Source organism: Protopterus annectens, chromosome 11.part0 (assembly GCF_019279795.1).
Source record: "Protopterus annectens isolate FY-2018-M chromosome 11.part0, PAN1.0, whole genome shotgun sequence".
Taxonomy (NCBI): Eukaryota; Metazoa; Chordata; order Ceratodontiformes; family Protopteridae; genus Protopterus; species Protopterus annectens.
Genome location: NC_056745.1, coordinates 629508478 through 629527234, shown reverse-complemented (window position 1 = coordinate 629527234; position 18757 = coordinate 629508478). Strand labels below are relative to the sequence as shown.

General features: G+C 40.3%; 1 protein-coding gene across 5 annotated transcripts in view; it reads right to left on the bottom strand.

Annotated features, from left to right (window-relative positions):
- Window positions 1–18757, bottom strand: part of SHISAL1 (shisa like 1) — a 2302250-nt gene that overhangs the window by 1688444 nt on the left and 595049 nt on the right. The window lies entirely within an intron of this gene.

The following is an 18757-nucleotide window of genomic DNA, read 5'->3' as shown; positions in this document are numbered from 1 at the left end:
ATTAAAATATTTACTGGAGTAATATTCTAAATCCAATTAATTTAAATATGGCATTTATAAAAATAAACACTTTTGAAAGCCACACTTCAAACCTTGGTCAAACTGCAACAGAAATATATTGTTTTCATTTTATGCATCATGTGATACAAAAGGTACATGTAAAACAAACGTGATAAAAATCTAATTTTCTGCCCACAGTTAACAATGAATGCTTAAATAAGCAACTTGAAATTCAATTTCAGGGTGGCTATATGACAAAACTCCCCAATAAACATATTATTATTGTTGGGTATGGAACCACCATATATTGCACAAGTTCACAAAGGAAGATTTGCAACTTGCTTGGTAAGAATTGTACAGTAATTAGTAAATACAAAAAGAATAGGAAATTAAGGAACCTCAAATAATGTATCAGTGTTGCAAGATATATTACTGATTCATTTTTAATCACAAATATGACTCACTCTTGAGATATTTGAATGAGAATAAAACTAAGTTTAAATGCAATCTTAATACCTTTTGTAACTCCATTAACTGCCAAAACAAGTACAACTGGCATGGGGGGACAAGTAGCCACAGTACCCATCAGTTACCAAATAACATAATTTCTCTTTCCTGTGTTTACCTAGCACTGGTTTGTAGCAACTGATATCTTTCCACTTGCTTTTATTCAAAATTTTATTATGACAAAAACATAATACACACACACACACACACACACACACACACAATTTTAACTGGTTACATATCTTACTATCTTTAAGTTCATCTGTGAGGTGAGAAGAAAATAATATTTTTGTTAGAAGTAAAAGGTAATCTGCATACATGAGCTAGTTCCTTTAGAAGTTATTGAAATCCATATCTGAAATCAATAAAATGTAGTATATTTCAGCCAAAGCAAAGAACTCATGACTTTGGAGTAAAGGAAAGTGAATACACTGGAAGTCTTTAAAAGAAAAATAAATTTATGGTTTGATTAAAAGGTATTTTGGACTAGGTCAGGGTAGTCTTATTATTAACATCTGAATCTTTGGTACTTATGTATTATCGCAACCAGATTTTCATGGTTGCGAAATGCACAAATCACCACAGAAAGAAGTACATGAAGCAATTGAAATTGTCTTTGCAAATGTGTAGTAGTGCCCCAAAACTTTACATTTACTGTAAAGTGGTGTTTAGAGTGTGTTTTTCTGGGGAATAACTTCAGATTACCTTCGGGAACAGAGACAGTGGAGAAAACCATCTTCCTGGGTTTTTTTTGCGTGCATTACATAGGCGCGCTACACTTTTCATGGCAGCTATCATACTATCGTTTGTCGCATTTTGAACCTGCAGAAGAAACTCTTCAGAGAAGTAAAACACAGACACTGAGAAATTGTTTAACCCACACTTGTTTACTTTTAACCATTATTATATTTACAAATTGTTAAAAAAATAAATGTCACTAAAACCATCACTACTATGTCTGTGTTTGCCCTTCTCTGAAGGATTCCTTCCACACAGTGAATGCAATCCGTCCATCACACTGACAGCAGGCATGACAATGCAAGCATGCAAAAAACAGGGAGAGGGCTTTCTCCACTGTTTTTGTTTCCGAAGGTAATCCGAAATTATTACCCAGCAATACACACTATGAATGCCACTTTACACTGTTTTCCATGAAATAAGCGAAAGTCGCAACCGCGAAAATCTGATTGCAATAATACGTAAGTACCGAATCTTTTAAACATAGAATCATGGAGGATGTGTGGAATACTTATTTAAGTGACACTAGGACCTGTTAGTGTTAACCATTCTCACTACTGGGAATTGTCGATGTCCACCTTGGATCTCAGTAGAAAATAAGCAAGCATCTGTCATGAATTGTACAACAGTTGCCTGATATGATACTGCAGCAAACAGAAGAGCAAATCTGGTTTCCACAGAACACAGGAGAGAAACAACACTATGCTAACATCTGGCATCCATTTCCCTGAGGTTCTTGGGATCAGTGACTGCACCTACATTGCTATCATATTGTCCAGTACATCATCTAAGATGGTTTCCATTTCATCGACTTCCAGGTGGTGTGCAGTACACACAGTATTATTTACAACATGTCAGTATGCCATCAAAGTGGTTCTCATGTTTCCTGCATCTCTCCACACATGATTTATATCAGCGGTTTGTGCAGGGTGATTTTCCACATGGTCAGCTAGTCAGTAGGCACACATGCTGCCACCTACAGAGTCTGTGATATGCTGCTCTCATGAATGTAAGCAGCAGGCCACACATAATGGTGTCCAAAGTTATGCATTACAGAAGATATGGAATAAGCTTTGGGAAACTGTCTCATGATTCCTGTCTGCAGCCATCAGACTATGGCAAAGACAGTATACAACATTGCACTGCCACAAACATTAGATCATCATTGAGCATGTGGTCAGACTGTTGAAGGCCCACTTCTTTTGCTAAGACACATCTGGTGGTAAACTGCAGTATGCTTTATAGACCTGCAACGAGATGCTTGCGGCCTGTGTCATAACAGACTATAGCATGAAAGATGCCATCAGACTGCCAGGTAGACCAGAGGCTGGAGCAGAGAAGGAGACAGGGAGGAAATGGAGGAAGAGAAGGAGATGACTACAGCAGCAGCCCATTCAAGACCGAGGGGGACAAAATGTGTTATTGCAATGATGGTTTTGGGGAGGATGAATGTGGTGATATCCCATGAACTATACCCTCTAAATACAACTCTCTAATCCTCTCAAATGTTCTAACCTCTCCCTTACTCAGACACACTATTCTCCCCACCTCCAATCATCACTAAGGAGTGTCCCTCCTCCACTCACTTACTTCCTGCTCTCCAACTATTCCCCCAACTCTCTCACATTATTCCCACTGCCCACACTCCTCAGCCTACCAATTTCTACCACCCCATTCCATATTTACTTCTACACATCTCTCATTCTACATCATGCTCCATCTCCCCACCCATTTTCTCACTTCAGTCTTCCTCATATCCCTCCTTTGCCCCCTTCTGTACCTTACTATCCTCCCTGGCTCCTCACACTCTTTACCATTACATATAATTTCTTCCTCTCAAACAATCGACCCTCATTATTTCTCCTCCATATCCCATGAACTATACCCTCTAAATACAACTCTCTTTTATAAATTTAAGCTCCCTCCAGTACCTCTCTCTGTTAACCCACTTCACCTCACTGGCAATAGTAGACCTTTCCTTAACTACACTCCTAACTTACCCTCCCCATTGAACCTAATCACCCATCTTTTACATCTAGTCTCTCTCTCTCTCTCTCTCTCTATTTCTGGTGACATAAATTCCAATCCTGATCCCACTATCTCCACCAACATCCTTTACATCACCACACTCATCCTCCCCAAAACCATCCACCTAGCTACAAATACCCAAAGTATTTGTAATAAAATACCCAACTTACACACCTGGGTGTCACATAACCATCCCTCATCAGATGAGGAACTGATAGCACAACTGCAAGTTGTCAAAACTTTTTCAGACAACATAAGAATGTAATTTGTTATTTTATTATTTATTTATTGCAGTTGGTTTACCAGGATAGTCCATTGGGCCATAAATAACCCGTTTTCAATGGAGTCCTGGGGAGAAAAGCTCCAAAAACAAAATGTACATTCAACATTTGACAGTGAAAATGTAGGTACAGAGAGTTATTAATACTACGTAGACAGGATACAAGTGAAACTTATCAAATATACAGTAGCAGTCATAACAGTTAATACATTGAGAAAAAAAATACTAGTAATAGAACAAATGTAAACATTAATACAGATTAGAACAAACATAGTAGCTACATAAAGTAGGATATGATATTGGAGGACTTTAAGTAGAGTTAGTTATGTAGGGTGGGAGCAAGAGCATTCCCACTGTGATGCTAGATGTAAGAAAAGAGACTTTTTGAAGGTAGAGTGGTTAGAGGTGGTGCGGATGAGTGGGGGTAGGGAGTTCCAGAGACGAGCGAGGCTGAAGGACAGAAGGCTTTTGCCTGGGGGATGAGTAGGTTTGTGCACTTCTAGTAGATTTTGATTATTTGACCTTAGAACTCTGTTTGGTAGGTGCATTTTAAAGGCAGAGGAAAGGGAGGGACAGAGGGAGGGGTTTAGAATAAGCTTGTGGGCTAGAGTTAGTTGAGTGTAAGTTAGTTGGTTGGGAAGTTCTAGCCATTTTAGTTTATGGAGGGATAAACAGTGGTGAGTGGAGGACTTATGGCTGGTGGCGAATTTTGCAATTTTGTTACAGCAGGAGGTAAGCTGTTTTTTTAACAAGGACTGAAGATTAGTTAGTAGAGGGGCACCATAGAGAAGGGAGGGGATAAGGAAGGAAGTAGAGAGAGTGATTTTAGTGGCAGATGTGAGGTAGGCATTCTGTCTATAAAGCATGCCAAGTTTTTGATGCGTTTTTGATGTTTATTTGCAGGTGGGAATTAAATTTAAGTTGGTTGTCAATTTGGTCTTGATAAATATGTGAAAGCAACCTTTAAAGCAGGAAAACTGCAACGCCAGAAAAACATCAGTTTGGGACAAGAATGTGCTATAAAAGGATCAACAATAAAACTTGAACAAATGTGAATAAAACTTAGTAAGGAATACTTCAGAAGACTTAAATTAATCCTGAAAACAGCACTGACATCTAGGAACAAAATCAAAGCTATAAACCAATTTGCTCTTCCTGTCCTAACTTACAGTTTTGGAGTGATTGACTGGCCCCAAAATGTGTTGGAAAGATTAGATAGGAAAACAAGAAGGATGCTTCATGCTCACCAAATGATTTATAAAATCAGTGCATACCACGATTATATATTCCCTGTTCCGAAGGAGTGATGGGCCTCCTTGAAATTGATTATATGTATAGATCTGCAATTCTGGGACTCTTTTAACACATGCCTGCTGACCTCACAAGAGACCCAAACATAGTGAAAGTTTTGAAACACGAAGAGAATAAATCTAAGATGACTTATCTTGCTTAATCTAACAAAAACAAAAAACTCATTAGGCAACATCTCAAGCAAAGTTGGCAGTGCCATGACTGCTCCCCAGGCTAGTGAAAGCGGATAAGGTACACATACTAAACCCAGAGTGCTTGATAATAGTTCTTCCACTTACTCACAAACACTGGCTAAGGCACAATGTATGTACTGTACCTGTGTACTATGTATGTATGTATTGTACCTATGTTTCAAATTTCAGCTGTACACAACAAATCTAATAATTACCTTTATTTTTAACTTAATATTTTCTTGTTTGTTCTCTCCACTGTAACTGTTGATGTGCTGCATAGCACTGTAAAAACATGTCTATTGTAATTTGTGTGTATACTGATCATGTCTAAATATCTAAATGTATCTGTAATTTTTCTATGTGGAGTTTTTCTCCCTGGGCCTCTGCTGAAAAAGGGCCTTTTCAGCTCAGTCAAACACCTCCGGTTAACAAATGTAAAATAAAATAAAATAAATAGCAGAAGCTTATCAGCATCAAGCAGGAATGGAAATCAAACCATAAGTAGATCAAAATCAGGCAGCAACTGAATGTGCCCAAAAAAAAGAAAGAACATAAGGTGAAGGATCAGATGAGAAGGCAAGAAATGTGGAAAAAGCATAAATATAGCTGCAAGTACAGAAAACTTCTGGAAGAACCTCATGTTGATTAGGAATGAACACAGGAATGGTTAAGGAGAGGTGAAAGGTTAATATTGGCAGCCCAAGATAGTGGGCTGCGTACACATTGGTTTATAAAGTCTATTGAACATGTGGGAGAAACAGACATATGTAGGTTTTGTAAAACCAAATTCAAAACAGTTGTACACCTTGTTGCTGGCTGCGACATACTAATGGCGGAAGGACTGTATACTGAAAGGTATAATAATGTGGCGAGACTGTTGCACTGTGGATTGTGCAAACATCATGCTAGTGAAGTGACCAAAAAATACTAGAAACATGAGCCACAAAGCATCATAGAAAATGAAGACGTCTACATCACATGGGATCATCCATTACAACAGTTCAAAAGATAGATGCTAGAAAACCAGATACAGTGGTCCAAGAAAAGAAGACAAGAATAGCACTGATCATTGAAATCGCCACACCCAGTGACTACAGTGTCTTGTGTGCAGAGAGACACAAATTCATAAAGTGTCAGGATCTGCCAGCAGAAACGAGAGCAATGTGGAAGAAAGATACCCAGACAGTTCCAATAGTATTGGAGCAACGGGTCTTATAAAAAATAATTCACAATCGTATTTAGATATGTTACCAATACATGTAACTCCATACAAACTGCAGAATGAGTCATTACTTGGCACATTGTGGGTGCTGCGAAGAGCACTACTAGCTGACATCAAATATTGAAACAATACTGAACTTTAATCATTCCCATCATGGTATTAGAAACCCAAAAGACTTGGAGAAATTAAAAGACTGAAACCACAATCATCCTCCCCCAAACCATCCACCTAGCTACAATCAATACCAAAAGTATTTGTTATGAAATGCCCAGCTTACACACCTGGCTGTCACATAACCATCCCGACATATTATCTGTCTCAGAAACCTGGCTCAAACCTCATACCAAAGATACTGAAATTCTTCCCCCTGACTACCAAATCATATGGAATGACAGACCTAACAAGAAAGGAGGAGGGGTAGCCATAATTTACTCCTCTTCTCTAACAGTCATTCCATACACTGACCCCATTCCTAAATTCCCTCCTGCTGAACTAGCCATATCCTTCCTAAAAAACAACAAACATAAATATTTATGTATAGCTGCCATCTACATTCCCCCTGGTGATAACATCCCCATCCTTGAAGACATTCTCTCAAGGTTCTCCTCCAACATCGAAAAGGAAACATTCATCCTTGGTGATGTAAACATGCACTAGGCCACCATCTCCTCACAATCTTCGAGCCAAACAATTAATCTCTTTAACTTCTCCCAGCTAATAAACTACCTTAGCAGACCCAGCAAAGATGGCTCTTCTGGCACTACACTAGAATGGATCTTAGCAACTCATTCCAACCTAATCTCAAACAACGGAATTGTACCTGATCCCCTTAGTGACCACCTACCAGAGTATGCCCCCCGGTGTGCCTCTTCTATTCCAGTACAACATCAATATATTCAAACTCATAATCTCACCGACTTCAATCCAGACATTTTCAGACTGTCTGAAACAAATGAATTGGGCCCCTTTAAAGACTCTGCCTCTGGACATTGCAATAATTACTTCAACAAAACCTTCCTAGACTTACTAAACAGCCTATCCCCACTTAGAACAAAAATGTACAATAGCCAAAACAGTTCCCTGGCTATCTAAAGAAACCAGAAAACTAATGCACCTCAGAGACAAATGTTGGGAGCAATACAAAAAAATAAGTTAACAAACTCTCTAATCAAATTCAAAAAACTCTGCAACTCAGTGAAGAAACTAAAGATGTATTACTCCAAACTCCAATCAGAACATAATTCTAACCCCAAAAGTTCTGGAATTGCATTTCCTCCCTTGTAAACGTAGGTAGAAAAGACAATCAATGCCCCAAACAAACTCCCCAGACCATGAAATTGCATCGAATTTCAACACCTTTTTTGTTGACTGCATAGCCAAACTAATGGCAAACTTTCCCATCTTCTCTCCCTCTCATACTCCCCCCATCCACTGCTTTTCCCTCTAACACTCCACCTTTCAGTCTTAAACCTATCCCCACCACCAGCATAAAAAAAATCCTCATTAAACTAAAGCCTTGCTCCTACGCTCCTGATAATCTGCCTCCACCCTTCCTTTAGATAACTGCTGACAGCATTGCCTTCCCCATTTCCATTCTTATCAACAGGTCCATCCAGTCTATGTCCCCTCACTCTGGAAGAAAGCTTTTGTCACCCCTCTAGACAAAGGTGGCAATTACACTGACACTACTAACTTCCATTCTATAACTATTCTCTCACCTCTTTCTAAAATCCTAGAAAAGTGCATTCATCACCAACTCTTGCCTTAAATAGCATACAATCATCTTCTTACCACAAGGCAACATGGTTTTAGGCCTGGCCACAGCACTACCACTGCTCTTCTGTCCTTCCTTGACACCATTAATTGTGCTCACCACTCTGGGAAAATTGTGTTTAACCTTTACTTAGATCCATCCAAAACTTTTGACACTGTCTCACATCCTCTACTCTTATCTCAACTTTCCTTCCTTAGTTTCTCTCCTTCATCCACAGTTTGGTTTACAAGCTATCTCTCCAAACAGACAAGAAGCTGTTAAATGGAACAATTCCGCTTCATGCTTTCTCAACAATCCATCCGGCATCCCCTTACTTTTCTCAGCCACTTACTTTTCAATATTTTCATTAATAACTTTCACAAATCCATGGATAATACTACACTGATCCAGTATGCTTATGATTCCACAATCAACTCTACAGCAAACTCTCCCTCTGAACTTCTTCAAATAACCCAAACAGCCTTCGCCAATACTGAAACGTGGATGCTAAACAACCATCCCGCTCTCAATGCTAACAAAACAAAAATCATGATATTTTCTCCTAAGAGAAATTTCACCAAAGACAAAAGCTCCTTTAAAATAAAAAGCCACAATAACACTCTAAATGCGAAATTGTATCTCACACCAAACAACTCAGAGTCACCACTGATGAACATATAAAATTCAATATCCACATCCAAAATAATATAAAAAAAACCACCAAAAACTAGGTCAGCTGTATAGACAAAATCACTATCTAACCAGTTCTACCAGACATACTCTAGCCTCCTCCTACCTGCTCTTCTCTCTTATGTATGGTGCCCCTCTACTTACTCATCTTCAGCTTAGCCTAAAAAACAAATTGGAAGCCTGCTATAACAAAGTCTTCACATTTGCTACAGGGTCCAAACACTGCACCCATCACTGCCATTTCCTCCACTCCCTAAACTGGCTTGAGATTCCTAATTACCTGAAATTCATACAACTCACCACTGCTCACAGACTAATATTCATCCCTCTCTTTCATCTATCTTAATCACTTACCTCACCAGTCGTACGTTTAGATCTTAAAACCAAAACCTCCTTAAAATCTATAAATCCCTACACCCTCCTGGTGAATTAGTTATATCACACTCCTTAGCTAAACTATGGAATCCCCCCTCCCTCCACTGTACTAACAGCTACTCTAATTTCAAATATCTCCTCCATTCTTACCTTTCCTCAAACTGGGACTGTTCCTGCTCCCTTCCCACCAAAATTACACTGTTGTCTCTTTCAAATCTCCCTTCAATCTCATCTACTATCTCCTCTGATCACTAACATTATTCTTAGAACAAACATGAAACTTGCATAAACACTTTGACTTGTACTTGATATTCTCTGCATTACTTTTGACTTTATCTATATTTTAACATTTGTGCTTTTAAACGTATACTCCCTGATTTTGTATTTGTATTTTAAATTGTATATTTATTCTTTTGTATACTGTATATTCCATATTGTACTTATGTTATACTCTGTTAACTGCTTTTGGAGTTTTGTTCCCTGGACCTCCACTGAAAATGGGCTCTTCTTGGCCCAGTGGACTTCCCCGGTCATCAAACTGGAAATAAATAAATAAATGGGAGGTATTGGCATCCCATACTATAGGTGTGATAACATTCTTGAGAGTGAATGCAGGAACTCTACTGCCCTCCATAGGGAGGCAGAAGATTTTTATATCCACAACCATAAGTTATGGCACTGCACTCTGCGCACTAAACTGAGGATATGGACAAGGGAAATGATGGGCCTCAAAGTGGCCGGCTCTATGGAACATATCTAAAGTGGAGCCAGAACAGCATCATCCACAGCTGTAGGATTGTCCCTACCTATCTGTGGAGGTATGCATGGACAGTGGAGATGGTAATGCAGTCCCTGGGCTTCTCTTTATTAACTGTATTTCTGTTTTTATCATTGTTTTTTTCCCCTCCATTTATTTAATATTTCTACAAGATCAACTGTGGTTCATGCAACAGAAAAGGGGTGGCCACCATGTTCTGCACTGACCACTGCTGGGTCCACAACAGTCCTCAAACCTAACACCTACTGTTAACTGCCTCACAAATGAAGCAATTACATCTACTGGTGTAAATGTTTCATTTCTGAGGGATATGCTGTGAAGATTATTGCATCTTTTTTTTCCCCATCAGCCTATGAGATAGAGACAAATAAACTGCCAATGTAGAAAGGACACACTCTCCAAGTGTGGTAGTTGTGGAGTACTGTTGGTAGTTCTGCACTACTTCAATAAAATGTACCACAAAGGACTAGCATGTTGTAATTTTTCTCTTTTTATGTCTTTTTTGTACTTCTGTTTTATCAATGTTTTATTTTCCTCAATTTATTTAAGTTTCTACAAGATCAGCTATGGTGCAGGTAGAAGAGAAGTAGTGGCTGCCATGCTATGTACTGTCCGACATTCCTACTGCTGGGTCCATAGTAGAACCCACTCCAGTCTCAATGTCTAGTGACAAGAGATAACCTTGTAGAAGACCACCTGGAGGGCTCACTGGTGACTGCGATAATATCTCAGGAGAACAGGGCGAAGGTTCCTCTTCTCACAGTAGTGCAGTGGGGCCTTCCTAGGTCACCTAGCTGGAAGTGTGGTGGCTAGTGAGGATCAAGGTAGGTAGATGTTAGCTTGGGCACCCTGAAGCATAAGCTTGTGTGGCTGGTTGAGCTGCAAGCCCAACAAATCCCATACACTGCACCATCAGATGCAGTGCCTGCCTATAATGTCAGCAATGAATGTGACTGACATCAGAGCAAGATCCCCTCTAGGCCAAGCTGGCAGGCCATCTTGACACTATTCCTCTTTATTCTGTTTTCCGCTACTGTATTATTCCCCATCACCAGTCACTCTTCCCCAGTACCTGCTGTCTACCTCTCTGTCGATCCTTTGTTGCCTCATGTGTCCCAAGTTTCCCTGTCCATCTTTTACCCATGTTGCGTGTTTGTTTTTGGTTCCCTGTCACATTCTCTATAATCTCCTTCCTGCCCACATTTGCTCCTTACTCCCATCTCCTTCTACCCTACTTGCAAAAGAATAACATATGGGTGCCTGCTCTCCTAAAAAAGTAAAGCCTTTTTTCTTTTCCCTCAACTGTATCATTCTTTTTGCCTTTTGTGTGATTACATGTTTGCTCTCCCTTAATTCTGCCTGGCTTGTCTCCACATTTACTACCCATCTATATCATGACCTGCCTTGGCACTGTGCTATACTATCTTGTTAAATGCAATCTTTGTCAATGATGCAGCTAAAAGACACCTTGATGCAAATGTGAACATGCATAGTATCAGGCATGCAACTTCCTAGTTGCCTTCCTTATGGGGTCATGTGACTGCCATACTGTGTAGTATGCCATTAGCATGACTTTCATTCTATTCCATCTGACCCTGTCCATGGCTGATGGTGCTGTGACTGTACTCAAGCATCACTAATCCCCACTGGGCCACTTTTCATTACTTATTTATCACTGCATGGTGACTGTTTAAATATTTACGAATACCACCCTGAATATTTTATTCTCTGGTTTCAATTTAATGATAGCACTCCCTTCTTACCTATAATCAAGTATTACATTTCTCAAAAAAGTAGAAGCATGTGAAAGAGTAGAAGAAAATGAAAAAAAAAAATCAAAGTGAAATCAGAGGGACAGAAAGGTATACATCCCCAGAAAGATGAGGATATAAAATGGGTAAATAAAAATGAGGGTTATTCTGCAGAAGTGACAAAAGTTGTACTTAATACAATCATAATCAGTTGCCAACCTCCTTCACAGTGCAAAGCTTGTGGTCACTATGTCTAACCTCAGTACTGCAGGAGCTCTGCCACAAGGACCAACTCCCAAATGTTTTCACTGAGAATTTTGTCTTTGTACAATAGCCTGTGATCACTACATCTGACCCCGAAACTGCAGGAGCTCTGCCACAAGCACCAACTCCCAAATGTTTTCACTGAGAATTTTGCCTTTGTACAATAGCCTGTGGTCACTACATTCAACCCTAATACTGCAGGAGTTCTGCACTTCAGCACCTGTTAAAATATCTACTGCCAATCATTAGCGGACTTGAGTTCCGCTGTGGCGACCCCTAACTGGGAAAAGCCGAAAGAAGAACAGCAACAACTGAAGGAGTTCTGCTACAAAGACCAACTCCCAAATGTTTTTACTGAGAATTTTCTCTTTGTACAATATAAGCAAATTTAACTTGAAGAACTTTGCTGTGTATTAACTTCAACTAGTCAAATACATGCCTGCCTGTGCTGGAAATTGGCTTCAACACCTCTCTCCCCAAAAGAGTAGTTCTTGCACTCTAAGGACCCTTTACTAAGTTGGCCACTGTCCTTTCTTTTGACCAATAGATAACACTGTATATGGCTGTTACTTAGTCTTCCTGGCTGTCAAGTTTCTGCATTCAGGAAATGAAAGAAAGCCTGTTCTACTTTGTACCTCTCAGTTAATTGCTTTGTATTGGCTATAAACTCATTTAAAATGCCGCGGTGGTACGGCAGTAGCATTGTTACCTCACAGCAAGAGGTTCTCCCGTTCGATTCCCGGCTGGGCTTGGGAGTGCCTTCTGTGTGGAGTCTGCATGTCCTCCCCGTGGTTGGGTAGTTTTCGAAAGACATGCGTGCGTAAATGGGCGTGCCTTCGTTGAAGGTTGGGCGTCGAGCTGGCACCTCAGCATTTCATAAAAATCTAGTGCCAATCATTAGTGGACCGGAGTTCCACTGTGGCGACCCCTTACTGAGAAAAGCCAAAAGACAAACAACAACAACATTGGCTATAAACTCATTACTCTGTGTTATAATTTGTCCTGAGGGTGGAAACTCATCAACAACTAGGGTTGTTTGATAGAGCCAAAATGTTTCTTGCTTACACAACAAAAACTACACTTTCCACTACTTATCACATTCCCTACAGCTCTTTATGGTGCTCCCATTCTTACTAATTTTCCAGCATCAGAAAATCAAAACTTGAACAATGCTATAACAAAGTTGCTAAATTTGCAGCAAATGCTCCTTTCGAAACGAACCACTTTACAGTACTAAAAAGTCCAGTCCATCAACTAACATATAAACAGTTTCTTACCACCTATAAAATTATTCAGAATCCATCTGCTTGTCCAGCACTAAATAACATTCTACATAACTATGTTTCCAGTCAGTCATCTTGACACAATAACCAAAAACTCCTGTCTATCCACAAAGCTATCAAATCTGCTGGGAACTGTCTGTACTCGTACCATGTTGTTAAGACCTGGAACTCTTTATCTGTATCCATCAGGTCAATACTCTACTTCCCTTCTATCCTTTAAAATAATTCTGAAAGACTTCCTAGCCAAAAGCCAACTCTCTTCTTGCTCAACACCAGGATAAACTATCCCCAGGATTCAATAAAATCTGTGTAGGCTCTGTGTAGAGCCTACACAGAATGAACTGTACACATGGCCATGGTTCCCCATCAGCAGCGCACCATGCATATTAATCATGGTGCGCTGCTGAGGCAGATCACAGTAACATGGATACTGAATCCATGTAGGCAGCAGTGTGGTGTCCCATGGATGTGGATTGTGCAGGGAAGTCCTGGACAGATGTTATGAACAGGATAATGTACATACCTGTAATGTACCCTGGTAGTCTAGAAATATGTGTGCTTGTAATTTTTTTTTTTAATGCATGTTTGCACAGCGCGGAGCACAGCAATGTTGAGCTGTGCTTACACATACACCGCTGACACCTGCCAGACATCTAAAAATAGAAACTGGATGTAATTAATTATTTATTTGAACGCTCGTTTGAGATGCACAGAGCACAGCAATGCTGAGCTGTGCTTACACATATACAGCTAGCACCTGCCAGACATCTAAAAATAGAAACCAGATATAATCATTGATGTGTTGTTATCTACTGTGTTTTAATATTATGAATGGCATTTGCGCTGCACAGTGCTTAGCAATGCTAACAAGTAGCATATGTGATGGTATAGTAGTTTTCATATTATCCATATAGCTGAATATATAGAGTTACAGCCTACAGTGTTGTAGGTCCTGGGTTTGAGTCCCTGGAAGTCATAGCTTTTTTTATACAATTATTGCTGTGGAAATGTGTCAGCTGACCTAAAAAGTGGTTTAATGTAAAACATATTTGTTACATTTGGAAAAGCTGCACAGTGCTAAGCACTGCTTAAACATGGTTAACAGCCACTCCTGTTTGCACATTGCTAACCTTCACTAAAACATGGTTGTGCGTATCTGCACAATGCTAAGCAGGTTTGGTGATGCTAAGCAACATGGCGCTTTTTTGAATGTTGCATTACGAAGTGTAAAGGCAAGAAAACAGCCTATATTAAGGGCACTAGGTAGGAATTCTGCAGCATTTGTTGGAGTCTTATTAAACTGTCGGTATGCCTAGTGGTGTTGGTGAGGGAGTGTGCTTTCAGGCACAGAGTTGGGCTATGCAGGAGTCCAGAGTGTTTGTTGAGCTCCTGGTCCAAAAGTACAAACCCTGGCTGTTGCTGGGTGACCAGAGGTCAGAGTGTAAAGCTGAAGCCTGGGACTGGTTGGCTACTGGTATCCCCCACACTGGTGAGCAGTGTCGTCACCACTATGATGACCTAAAGGGAAGGAAGAGGGGAACCTTGAACACCTGGGTCCAAGAGGCGAGGGATAGGCATGCCCCACATATATGCAAGTATATTTCTCACTACTTTACGAAAATACAAGCTGAATCTGTGCAAAACTGGTATGCATAATGGTATGCTTCTCTTCCAACAGCTGCAGCTGAATGGGCCCGGAGTGTCCAGTCTCATACCGGGCATCTGGCCAGGATGAGCCGTGAGTGTGGTGAGTACAGATATTTTCTGGTAACTTTAGTGCAATAATCAATAAACAACGCCAATAACAATAATCAATAAGTTGTAAAGTAGGATTGTGATTTTATAACTAATGTGTTGTAATAATTGCAGTAGTGCTGTATTCATTGCTTGTCTGTTCTAATGTTGATGAATTCAACTGCAAAACTGAAATAAATAAGGGATGCAAAAATAATTGCCTGATAAATGTATTGCACAACCCATAGTACGGTTCAGGGCTGTCTGCAGCCCACTTTCACTTATATATTACTCTCAATTCCCCCCACTCCAGGAACAAGGTATATGGGTAAGGTAGCCCACATTCTGGACAGATATCATATGTGTACTTCACAGATTCTAAGGGGTAATTACAATAAAGTATAAACCAGGACTGTGGTTTCATAAGATTATGTTGAAATAAGTCCAGTAGTGCTGTATTCATTGCATGTCTGTTCTAATGTCACTGCAGTTGATTGCTACATGTCCCCTGCAGTCACATATTTTGGGTTCTACTCCCATACCTGCCAACTAAGATATGATGGCTGTCTAGTCTACGTAATGTACACAAACATATCGCTCAAGTGTCACAATTTTTCGTAATGCAATGACAACTGCCCAATCTGTCTGGTCCATGATTAGCAGATAAAGGATTACCTGGAATGCATTATATGTGAAATTCCATTTACATAACACCTTGGTAATTATGTACATGCACATTATGTGAAACAGTTCCATGTAGTTGTGTACCTGCATCTGTTAGTGCTTGGCCCATACTGTCTTATGGTAACAGTTTGAGAGGTATGTACGTGCTACATCATCTATAGAAGAATTTGAGTCCCTGTAGTCACAACTGACACTGCACATCTGTAGAAGAATGTACTAGCAGTCTGTGTATTAATATAATCTTCAAATTCACTAATGATATGTTTTTCTCATCACCCCACCCCTTATCTTCTTTAAATTATTAATGTTATTTATTATTATTATTATTATTATTACTTAATATTAATATATTTTGTTAAACTGTTTTGTTGGTGTTATGGGTTATTTCATTCTGGTTTGTTGTTACCATACTTACTGTTATGCCATTTAATGTTGTGTTCCACATAATATACCTTAATATGTATTTGGATTAATCATTATTATGTTCCATTGTGTTAATACTAACATTGGTTTGATTATTACTAACTTTAACTTATCTTTATATCTAATCTCCGGGTCTATATCATAAGCACAAAATTTCATATGTGCGACTGCACATACGTCGACACATAAAACGTGAATGCCATAAACATTGAACGGCCACTTCTTTAAAATTTTTGCTAGCAAAAAAATTTACGCGACTGTTCGCAAAAGAAACCCGAATCAGGTTGGGGGACTTTGCCCCCCACACCCACCAACATGAGGGGGTGCCCCCCACACCCCCCCTACTAAAAATACCAACTCTGAGATCTCACTACAGTGAAGGAAAGGGCAACACCATGTAGCTGGCCAACTACCTCCTTGCCCTGTGACATATTCATTGAATCTCTTAAATGCGTTTCAATGAATATGTGTCACTCATTACATGTTCGCTTTTCAGCCATTTCGTGCTTATGATATTGACCCTAATCAACTACAGCATGACAAGGTAGGCCAGTTCTCGGTGATCTAACTATCTTCTCTCCTCTGGCTGTGGCACCTGGGCCCAGCATGTTTGTGACCCAGCCTGGTGGTGCCCCTCTACTACCCCCCACTACCTTCAGTGTCAGATAGTTCCATCCCTCAGCATGGAGCTCATCCTTCCTCTGGTAGTGGTGGTGGAGGGGGTGTTGTCACCTCTGACGTACTGCTAGGTTTGGTGTGCAGGATTGTGTACCGTGGTTTTAGATACTGCCTGCACCAGATGGAGAGCATGCTGGCCACCCTGGTGGGGCAGGCTTGGCCTGTAAACTAGCCTCCACTACTTCCACCTCTGGGGCAGTGAATGAGCAGTGCCAACATTCCCATGGGTGGGGACTTGAATCACGCTGCTACCTTGTGGAGGTACGTGAGACTGGGATTCCACAACACCCTCCCCATCCAAGGTGTTCACCCCCCTCTTGTGTCACACACCACCACGGTCAGCTCTCTTGCCTGTCTTGTCTGTTTGAAAAAGCTTCCTCAACTTCCCATCTTACCTCTCCCACACGTACATATGTCCCTTCCCCAGTAATCCACTCTCAACTTAAAAAAAATGGGCACCTGTCCCAAAAAAACCCCATCATCCCACACATAGTTCTCCTTTTTTCATACGTGTCCACTGGACAATGTAATCTGGTCCTATTGGCTTGGCAATGCAGTTATGTTGTCCTCACCCTGCTCTCTGTGGGTGTCCAAATTCATCTACACAATCAATCAAAGTGTACAGTTGTCGCTGTACAAGAAATGGATAGCTATGGTTCTTCCCTATACTGTTCATGCACATACCTACCTGCCTTTCACTATGTTTTAACCCCTGCTTGCATGCCACCCTGTCCACCCCGTACCTCCACAAGGTAGCTTCCCTTTTTTCTTTTCTTTAAAGACTTTTTGCATGATGCTGCATGACGCGGCACGTTGCATAGCATCGCTAAGCTCAGCTAAATGGAGTTATATTGATATATGTGCTTTAAATGATAATAAACATGTACAAAATAAACACCTGTCCCCTATTTTGAACCCGAGACCATCACACCTGCAGACCACTTCATTAACTTGCCACACCACACAGCTGTTAATTAAAACAGGTGGTTTAAGCAAATCATAGTAATTGCAAGTTACTGTAATTAATGGATGGCGCAGTGGTGCAGCAGTTGTGTTGTCACCTCACAGCAAGAGGTTCTCAGGTTCGATTCTTTGACTGGGGTGCCTTCTGTGTGGAGTCTGCATGTCCTCTCTGCATATGTATGTGTTTCCTCTGCATGCTCCGATTTCCTCCCACATTACAAAGACATGCATCTAGAGCATTTCTCTCTGGGGCTCAGCTGAAATTTGGCTTTGTTCCAACTTGGACTTTCCCAGTAAATAAATGTTAAATAAATAAAGCATGTGTAAGCACAGCTGCTCATTGTGTCATGTCACGCAAATTTGCTGAAAAAGTAATGGAAAACTGGGAGTGTAATTTCCAGTCTGGTACAGGAGTACACCACTAGAAAGCCAGACAAATCCTAATGGATGTAAGTGATGTCTGTAATAACAGGTAAATGCGTGCTTTCAACAGCAACATGTACAAGTACAACTGCCACAGCATTAATGGCAAAATACATGTTCAACTGGGACTCTGGTGGAGAAATACATCCCTATAAAGCCAGGCACATAATAATGGATATAACGGAGGTATGTCACAGACTGCATGTGTGCACTTATGCCATCACAGATACATATGCTGTAACAGTGGCTTAGTAGTTCAGTCTATTAAATGCTGTGCAAACAGTAACTTTTGCCACACATAATCCTGGGTTCATATCCAGTGGTGTGTATCATTTAAATTACATGTTTGTGAAGCCATCAATGAATGACTGAGTCATGCACTCTTTATCCACACAATGCATTTCAAATTAAATGCCGGCTTATCACTGATGGAAGTCACAGCCCTGCAGATAGGAACACAATTGACATATCCCCACACCAGCACTATAAGTGCATAAAGTGTCATGTCACGCATTAATATGCATTCACAGAGGATTTTAACTTAGGCAATGCAAATGAGGTCCACTAAAAAGAGGTGCACCACACAGTCATTTCATAATGATATTATAGATTAGCACAGCTGCACAACTAACATACACATATGGATGTCCTGCTAGTTACAAGGACTGCAAGTACACCCGTTCCACATGACTACCATAG